Genomic DNA, 8,333 nt, shown 5'->3' with positions numbered 1-8,333 from the left:
GCTTAATGCAGGGTGTCCCAGAAGGGTTGAGGAACATGACTTAGTGCACCTTGGGCCGTTCTGAGCCTGCAGTTCTCACACTGACATCAATGAAAAGCCACAAATGCATTGCTGCAGATTAGATGGATGAGAGATTTCCCCACCCCCAAGGCAGTAAACCATTAAATGTTTGTTTTTGTTGGCTTTTATTATTTCTGCTATATTGAGTTGCTCGTCTTAATGTACCATGCACTGAGGATTTGGAAGGCTGAGCAGGGGCATTTGTTCCCGTGTACAGGAGGTGATGAGTTCAGTCGTGGTGCTCTTCTGTGTGCTGACTTTAACTCTGTCACAAGTGGGCTCAGTAGGTTGGGATGTGCCAGACCTTTGCTGCTTGCTTACTGTTTTCTTCGTTTTCTGTTTTTCCATCTCACTGTGCTCTCTTTGCTACTAAGTGCAGAAATACAATACCCGAATTCCCATTCAATATCACCTCATTCCTCCCAAGGTCTCATGGAAGCCAACTGAGTTGCTCATGGCATAAACACTGGATAGAAGGTTATCTGATTTTCTTTCTTTGGGAGCTTTTCTCTTTCTGCACTTGTCTTTCCTTCTATCTGTGCTTTAAACTGTGCTTCTGGGTCACATAAATGGTGGTGGGGCTGTTAATTAGACTTTGGCAAATTGCTGTGTGGGGTGAGCAGTCTAAACATGGCTAAAAAAGAAGACAATAAGCTCCCAGGGACAGATTCAGCAAAGCACTTACAGCAAATTCCTGAGCAGAGAGATGTGAGTAGCCCAGCAGATTTCAGTGGGTTTATTGATGTGGTTAAAATCATACCTGTGGTAAAATACTTGGCTGCACAGGATTTGGAGTCTGGGGACTGTCAGAGCCTTGCATGGCTTTTGGCAGCCCCAGGGGTTGGCCTGCAGCTCTGACCTGGTGCAGTCGCCAGCTTCTGTGCTGTGCCATGAACCTGTGAAGCAAGATTTCACATCAGAAAGTGCAGATCCAGGGGTTTTCAGAGCTAGCTTGGAAAGCTACAAAATGCGAGAGTGTAGTTTTTGCATGTCTCTCTTCTTCTGATGGACGAGCAACACGGTGAGGCTCTCTAGCTTTGTGACCTGTGATGTGCTGGCAGGTGCAGCCTCAGGGCTAGAGATCTGAGTCAGCTCTGCTTGCCCCTTGCCACTCTTCCTGGCAATTTGCTGGCAGTGAAGCAAAGCTGAGTTAGGACAGTAAATTTTGCAGCAGTCCATATGGCAGCTTTGGGAAACACGGTTGTGGTCAGTTTTATGTTGGTGCCATCTGGTACCCAAAACAGCATAAAGGAAGAGGATGAAATGCATTAAAAAAGCTAAAAAAAGAAAGGTTTCAACTGAAGGTGCAAAGATTGCACTATTTACTTTAACCCACTGTATTATGCACACACGGTTTGTACCTTCCAGATCCCTTAGATAGCTTTCCTACTTATTTTTAAGCACTCCTAATAATACTTCACCAATTACAAAGCTTTTCTCAGGCTGCCCTTATCTTACAGTGAAGAAACTTTCATACAATTTTATCCAAACGCTTCAGCATACCACTGTCACCTAAAATACCCACAGTGCATCAAGCTGTAGGTGTTTGTGGGATCCTGTAAATGTCTCTCTGCAAATGTAATCTCCAGCAGCTCTTGTTGATTCTCTGATTTATTTAACAGGAACCCCTGCTGCCTTTTCTTGTCTCCGGTACCCCCCAATTCCATGCTCACCTTCAAAAGGTCACCCCTCAGCTTTCTGCTGAAAGAAGCAGAGGACAAAATTGGAAGCATTTTGCAAGAGGTGAAATTGCATCTTTACCTCCTGTGGGTTTAATTTTCACTAAAAAAGCCCAAAGGCACTGAAATCACTGGGGATCTCAAGGTAGGTCCTTCAGGAGTGGTCCTGGTTGGCCATTTGGAGACTGGTGGCACAGCCCCTCCGCTGAGCAAAGCTGTTGTCTTTAGGCTCCTGTCCTCAGCATCTTTCAGAGTGGTCAACCTTCTGCAAGGAATCCAATGTGAGATCCCTGGTTCATAGGTGTTTCCTCAAAATGCCTCAGTATCTAAGGCAGGGAGCCAGTCCCACTTGATATTTTTTAAATCAATATTTCATTAAGCAATGCTTTTATGGCATTTCAGTATTCATCTATAATAACTAATATAAGCCTTTTATCTGTGTGTATCAAAGCACTTTGTGAAAGTCAAAGGCATAAAAACTCTGTATTAAAGACGGAGAAAAATGAGGCATGTGGAGGGATTATGTGCTTTGCCCAATTGCCCAGCCAATTAACGGATTAATTCTTAATCCAGTTCCATATCCACTGGGCCACGCTGCCAGATTTTATCTCCTAAACGTAAAATATTCTACATCTGAAAACATCTTATCAAGTTAATGACACAGTCATCTTGCAATTGAATTAATACCCTATTTTTAATTGACTTAAACAAATGTGTTCGATGAGGCTGTTTTTTTTTGCAATCATGTATTTCGCTTCAGCACATGGATTTCAGTCCAGGATGTATTTAACACTCAGCTGTTTGGCTGTGTTTTTTATTTCCTTTCTTTTAATGTCTCACTCTCCTCGTCTGAAAATACAACTGGGAGAGAACTCTGTCTCACACAGAGGAATTATTTCTAAGTTGTTTTATCACTAATGCTTGCATGAAGAATGCAAGTGGAAAGCAGCCGTGTATACAAACCTAATGTTCTCCAGCTTTTCTGTATTTTTATAAGGGGTTAGCAGCTTTCTATTCCATGGCAGGGAAGCAACCAAAGCAGAGAGACTTCACCTACACAAACACATTTTGTGAGATAATTATTCGACTAACATTACAGGGCTGAAAAACACAGAGACTCCGCGGCATCTGAAGGCTGAATTCATTATGTCTTAAACAAGACAAGATTTTCCCCTGGGAATTTTATGTCTGTCTCTCTCTCCCTCTCTTTTTCTTTTACTGCTGTATATGCATATATTTGTACACGCATATATATAGTTTACCTGTTCAGAAATGAGGCAAGGAGAATAGATCAGCTCTGCTGAAGTTCACACTTTTGACACTTCATTTCTTTTACTTCTGAAGACATAAAAAAAAAAAAAAAGAAGAAGAAGAAAAAAAAAGTCTCTTGCTATTCCAAACATAACCTACTTCTCTTTATGTAGGCAGGCACACGCTTCTCCCCTCAGCTGAGACACGAGACCCTATTCTTAGCTCCACTTTCATTTACGTTGTGCCTTAAGGCAAGATGAGCAGGATATAACAGCTCTGTACTTACGACTGTTTTAATCTATGCAAAATTAGAGCTATCTGTAACATGATGGGCCATTCTGAGGATATGTGAAAGGATGTTAGAAACCTATTACAGAAACCCTATCTAAGGATATATAACCCTGGCAAGAAAGGAACATTAAAATTGTTTGGAAATATTTAGGAAGTCACACAGACGGGGATTATAACCAGTCTGCTCGTTGGTTTGGTGGCAGCCAGCAGTCAGAATTGCTGTGCAACAGAAGGGTCAGCTGCACAGATAATGCAGTTCACACTGACTTGCACAAACGAGCCCTTGCATCATTCACCATGCATTTTCTCCAGCACTGCTTCCGTGCTACCTTTACACAGCCTCATTTCTGCACCTTGCCTCTCCCTCCTGCCTTTGTGTGAGGATGAACAGAGAGCAGAACGAGTGCTCTGCTGGGGATATGACCTTCATTATCCTAAATAAAATAAAATAAAATAGAAAAATGGATTGAAAAACATCACAGAGAATCTGACTCTTTGTAAAACAGTCCAGCTCCTTGGTGAAAATTCAGTCCATGCAAGAGTTTTATTTCAGATGCCCTTGAGGAGCCCACAATGTGCTGAGGAAAAGGAACGCTTTTGTAACAGTCCTTCCCACATCTCTAAAACCAGGTGCCAGCAGCAGTGACCACGGCTTTCTTGTTCATTCTGCAACACTTGGAACGCTGTCTTGTTCTGTAGGAAGTCAGCTGATTACTGGTAATTCTGGGGAAGTAAGTGACTTTGGAAGATGGTGGACCACCTCTTGGATGCTCTACCCTTAAGTGTAGGCTGAGGGGGACATGTTACACTGCTGTCAGCTCTGTGGAATGGCAGATTTTGTAAGTGCAAAAACCTGTGGGAGTTACCCCACTGGACAGGGTGCAGGAGCAGCCCTCCCTGAGGTCACTGTGAGGCATAGCATCCCACAGAGCGAGGGAAGCATCCCCCAAATCGAGCATGTCTGACTTGACTGTCTGCCTCCTTTCTCTTTGCCGTCAAGATGTGCAGTCAGAGGAGGGCCAAGCAGCAGCAAGAAGATGATTTACTTCTCTCTTGCTCTCCCACCTTTCCATCAGGACGTTGTGGGGAAGTTAGTTGGTGATGGACTGCAGCTGGCCCCAGCAAGATCAGGGCAGCTGCAGGGCTTGACACAGGGCTGGGAGCAGGGGCCAGCTTGGCTTAATCTGCTGTGCTGCTTCAGCCCTGATTCAAGCAGCAGCTATATTCATTCCTAGTTTGGGGATTCAGAAGTAATTTCCCCTGGGTGATGAGTCTGGCAAAAAGCTGTAATGGCTTTCCTGACAGCTTTTAAGGCCTTTAGATGACGAGTATCTGAACTCTGAGTTCTGGGCATTGGAGGAGTTGGAGAGGACCTGATCTTAGACCTACATAAATCAGGGGGCTAATTGAGCAGTCTGGTTTTCTGCAATGGTGCATACCTCCATAAGGATAGAGATTCTGGCTTCGAATCAGCATTCCTGGCTGTCTCTGAGAAAGAGAAAGCATGGATTTCACCATTGCAACAAGATTTTTTGTAATTAGAGCTATTGGCGTGCACTGCAGCTGGTGCTGGAGCAAAACTGGCAGCTGGTTGGATGTCTCTCCTCTGGGTACTAGTGGTAGATGAAGAGGTAACTTCATAACTGACCATATTCCTTCGCACAGAACAAAACTGTTCTCTGGTTTCCACTTTTTTCTCTCTCTTTTCTCTCCTTTTCCTTTTTCCTTTTTCCTTTTTCCTTTTCCTTTTTCCTTTCTTCTTTTTCCTTTCTCCTTTTTCCTTTCTCCTTTTTCCTTTTTCCTTTTTCCTTTCTCCTTTCTCCTTTCTCCTTTCTCCTTTTTCTTTCTTTTTCTTTTTCTATTATACCACACAAATTTCTTGCACTGTCAAACAGCAAACAAAAGGGAACATTTACAACTTATAACTCTGCAGCCAGGGCACATAATCTGAGCCCAGAGCACTTGGAGGGACTGAATAGGAGATATGACAGTGTTGTGTAAAGAATGTGATACCTCACTGTAGCACCTCACTTTCCCAGGAATTACTTCCTTATGTTGTGTGAAAGCCTTGAAGTGAACACTGGGTGCTATGGTGCCTGTTATCCCATAAACAGCTCTCTTCCTTCCACACAGGTCTGATCCAAGATTTCTGAATGGTGTTGGAGGAACCATGCTTCTGGAAATTATTTGAGAAATGAAGCTGTGATTTCTCATTGTATTTGCATTGTCACCAGTAAAGAAAACGTTATGAAGGACTGGGATGGGAATGGGATGTTATGATGGAATGGGGAGAGCAGTCTGCCATTTTTTTTTCTCTCTCTCCCAGTGGTGCCATTTTTTTGAGGCTAACAACAGGAAGGTAGTAAGAATCTATTTCAGTCACCTGAAGTCAGCAGATGTGACAATTCACTGAGCGAGCAGAGCGTCTGTGTGAGAAGGTGCTGCATTCGCAGTCAGTTTTCAGTGCAGAACTTTGCTGGAATTTCTCACTCCCAGGAAGAGATGACTGTTTTGAGGAAAGGCACGTGTTTTCTCCCCCAGGAGCAAGAGCTGTCCAGATAGAGGAAGGTATTTGCTAAGGACCTTGCTAAAGGGTAGGGGGGGGGGAAGAGAGAAGGCCAGTTCCTGGGATTAGTTATTGAAATGGGTCTTGACTATGCATTTTATTAACCCTAATTAAATATTCATAACATTAGGTCACTCTCAACTGTCATGTTTTCATTGGTAATGATATTAAAGTGTAGTAAGTAATATTTTTAATTAACTAGTCTGCACAATTGCTTCTGTTGAAACCTAACTGTAATTTTCCTGGCAGATTATCTTATATCTACAGGGCTACATATTGCATCTGCATTGACCACTACACACCTTGGTTCTTGTTATTCATCACAGGTGCTGCTGTACCTCGATAATGAGCCTAATGGCAAAGCCTTGTGAACATGAGATAAATGTGTTGTGAATGTATGGACATGACTGGAGCTGAGAAACGGCTCATTCAGCTTCTTTTTCTGTGCTAAAAACAGTGTAAAACTCTTCCTCTGTCCTGGAGAATAACTGGTGCTCTTCTCAAAGACAACTCCAGCTGAACTTAATGTGCCGTGTCTCAATGAAGAGATAAAATGAAAGATGCGGCTGAGAAGACAACCAGCAAAACCTTCAGCTTGAAAGAAAAGCAGAAGTCTACACTGAGTACGCCCCACTGCTGCTTCATTAACAAACATTAACAAATACGCTTTATTTACTGTTATTCTACATTATTGAGAGCTCACTGGTGCAGCAGCCCTGTTCAAATTAACTGTGGAGTTCTCAGAACTAAAAGAAATACCTTTTGAAAGGAAGCTGAGGCCAACGTGCTGCTTACAACTCGACACCACTTCAGCCCAAATTTCAAGTCAAATATCCACTCAGCAGGAGATATATTCATTTTAAATTAAACATGCCAGGAATTGGACTTCAAAGGGAACAAGATGAATTTGTTGTTTCCACAGTGGAAATCCCTCTGTCTCCATCGGTGAATGTTGGCTCTGTGTTTTTCCTACTGAAATTAATTGCTATCCATGCTAAACTAGGGCAATTAGGGCCTGAAAGCTGCTGCGCAGTGGGACTTTAGTGGGGGAATGAGGATGGAGACAGGGGAAAAAAGGAAAAAAGGGTGACCAGCAGTAAGCCAGCCTTTATCAGGCACGGAGAAACAACAGGGCCAGGAGAGAGCTCAGGAAAAGGAGGTCTGGTCTGGGTCTTTTATTATTTATTTCTTGCTATAGTTGCAGAACACAGGAAATCACTTACATTTTAAATTAAACCTTTGTTTGCCCTTTATGTGATCTTGAGATGTGTGAGAAGGAAGTGTGAATGTATTAGTAAAAAATAAATTGATTTGCACCACAGAGTAAGCTTTCATAAATAAAGAGCTGTGTTTTGCTTGTCTTACGCAGATTGCATTATACTATTGAGGTCAACATCGTTTGCAAATGTACAAGCAAATCTCATGCAGGAATTACTGGGTGAGGTGCAATTCCTAGGAGTATGTGGAAGTTCACCCACACTCCTCTGCAAAGCCCAGCAGCCCCAGTAGGCAGGCAGGGTCTCAGGGCTGTGCTGTGCCTCCTCACCCTCTTCCTCCCCTCTCCCATGTGCCAGAGAAGCACAACAGGTGAACCTTCCAAGGCTGCTTTATGTTCCCAGGTATGGCTTGCCAGTTTATTATACCAGCCACGTCTGTGTGAGTAATGTACCTTATGTGTCGTCATGCCCAATGCTGATGAATACACAGTGATATATTTCAGCTCCAAAGAGCATCCCGATTAATTTGCCTCTTACGGTCTTTTGCCCCGGGACCAAGAGCCTTTTCTCCACTGCTGTGATTGCTTTCCTTGCCCCCTGAACCAGAAGACAAGAAGACAGAGAAGCCATGCTAGTTAGCAAATGAAAGTCTGTCCATTCCACACCTTTACAATTACATTTATTCCAAAGACATCGGCATTAATTTAGGGGGAAAAACAAAACAAAACAACCAAGAAAGTCAAGCCCTCACTATTCTGAAATTTCAATCACTTTCAGGGAAGAAGGAATGAGAGCTTGGAAGCAGTTGCAAAAGAGGATTTTATGTTATTAGATGTTGCTCTCCTACCTTGGATATTTAATCAAATGCCCATGCCTGCTCTCACATAAAGAGAAAGATTAATCATCACACTGATTAATCATGTTCCTCATCTCATTTGTGCTGGAGCCACCTTTCCTCTTTCAGTGATGGGGAAACTGCTGTCTTTATCTCCCAGTTCTCCTTTTCCAAGGGCTTACATTGGGGTCCTAAGTGAAAGCTGGGCACTCACAATTACTGCTTATTGTGTATGTGATGAGTTGACCACAGGGATGAGCTTTTCTCTTCAACCCACTGTTTTTAATAAATATTTTACCTCGCAGTACTGAAACACTAGTTATGCATTTTCATGAGCGACTGCATATAAATCTTCTTAACAACTCTTAGAGGAACAGGGGCTGTAAAAACACTACGCCTGGCTGGGCACACGGGTCATCTCATGTTTTGTTTCT

At 43.0% G+C, this 8,333-nt stretch overlaps 1 long non-coding RNA gene across 1 annotated transcript; it reads left to right on the top strand.

Annotated features, from left to right (window-relative positions):
- The first annotated feature begins 5,093 nt into the window (after positions 1-5,093).
- LOC107306681 lies at positions 5,094-7,211 on the top strand. Its single transcript, XR_001552235.2, has 2 exons — positions 5,094-5,849; positions 6,174-7,211. It is a non-coding gene; the product is annotated as an uncharacterized LOC107306681 (long non-coding RNA).
- The last annotated feature ends 1,122 nt before the right edge of the window (positions 7,212-8,333 follow it).

The sequence above is a fragment of the Coturnix japonica genome, chromosome Z (genome assembly GCF_001577835.2).
Source record: "Coturnix japonica isolate 7356 chromosome Z, Coturnix japonica 2.1, whole genome shotgun sequence".
Classification (NCBI taxonomy): domain Eukaryota; kingdom Metazoa; phylum Chordata; class Aves; order Galliformes; family Phasianidae; genus Coturnix; species Coturnix japonica.
Note: the sequence above shows the minus strand (reverse complement) of the source record. Positions and strands in the feature narration are given on the sequence as shown.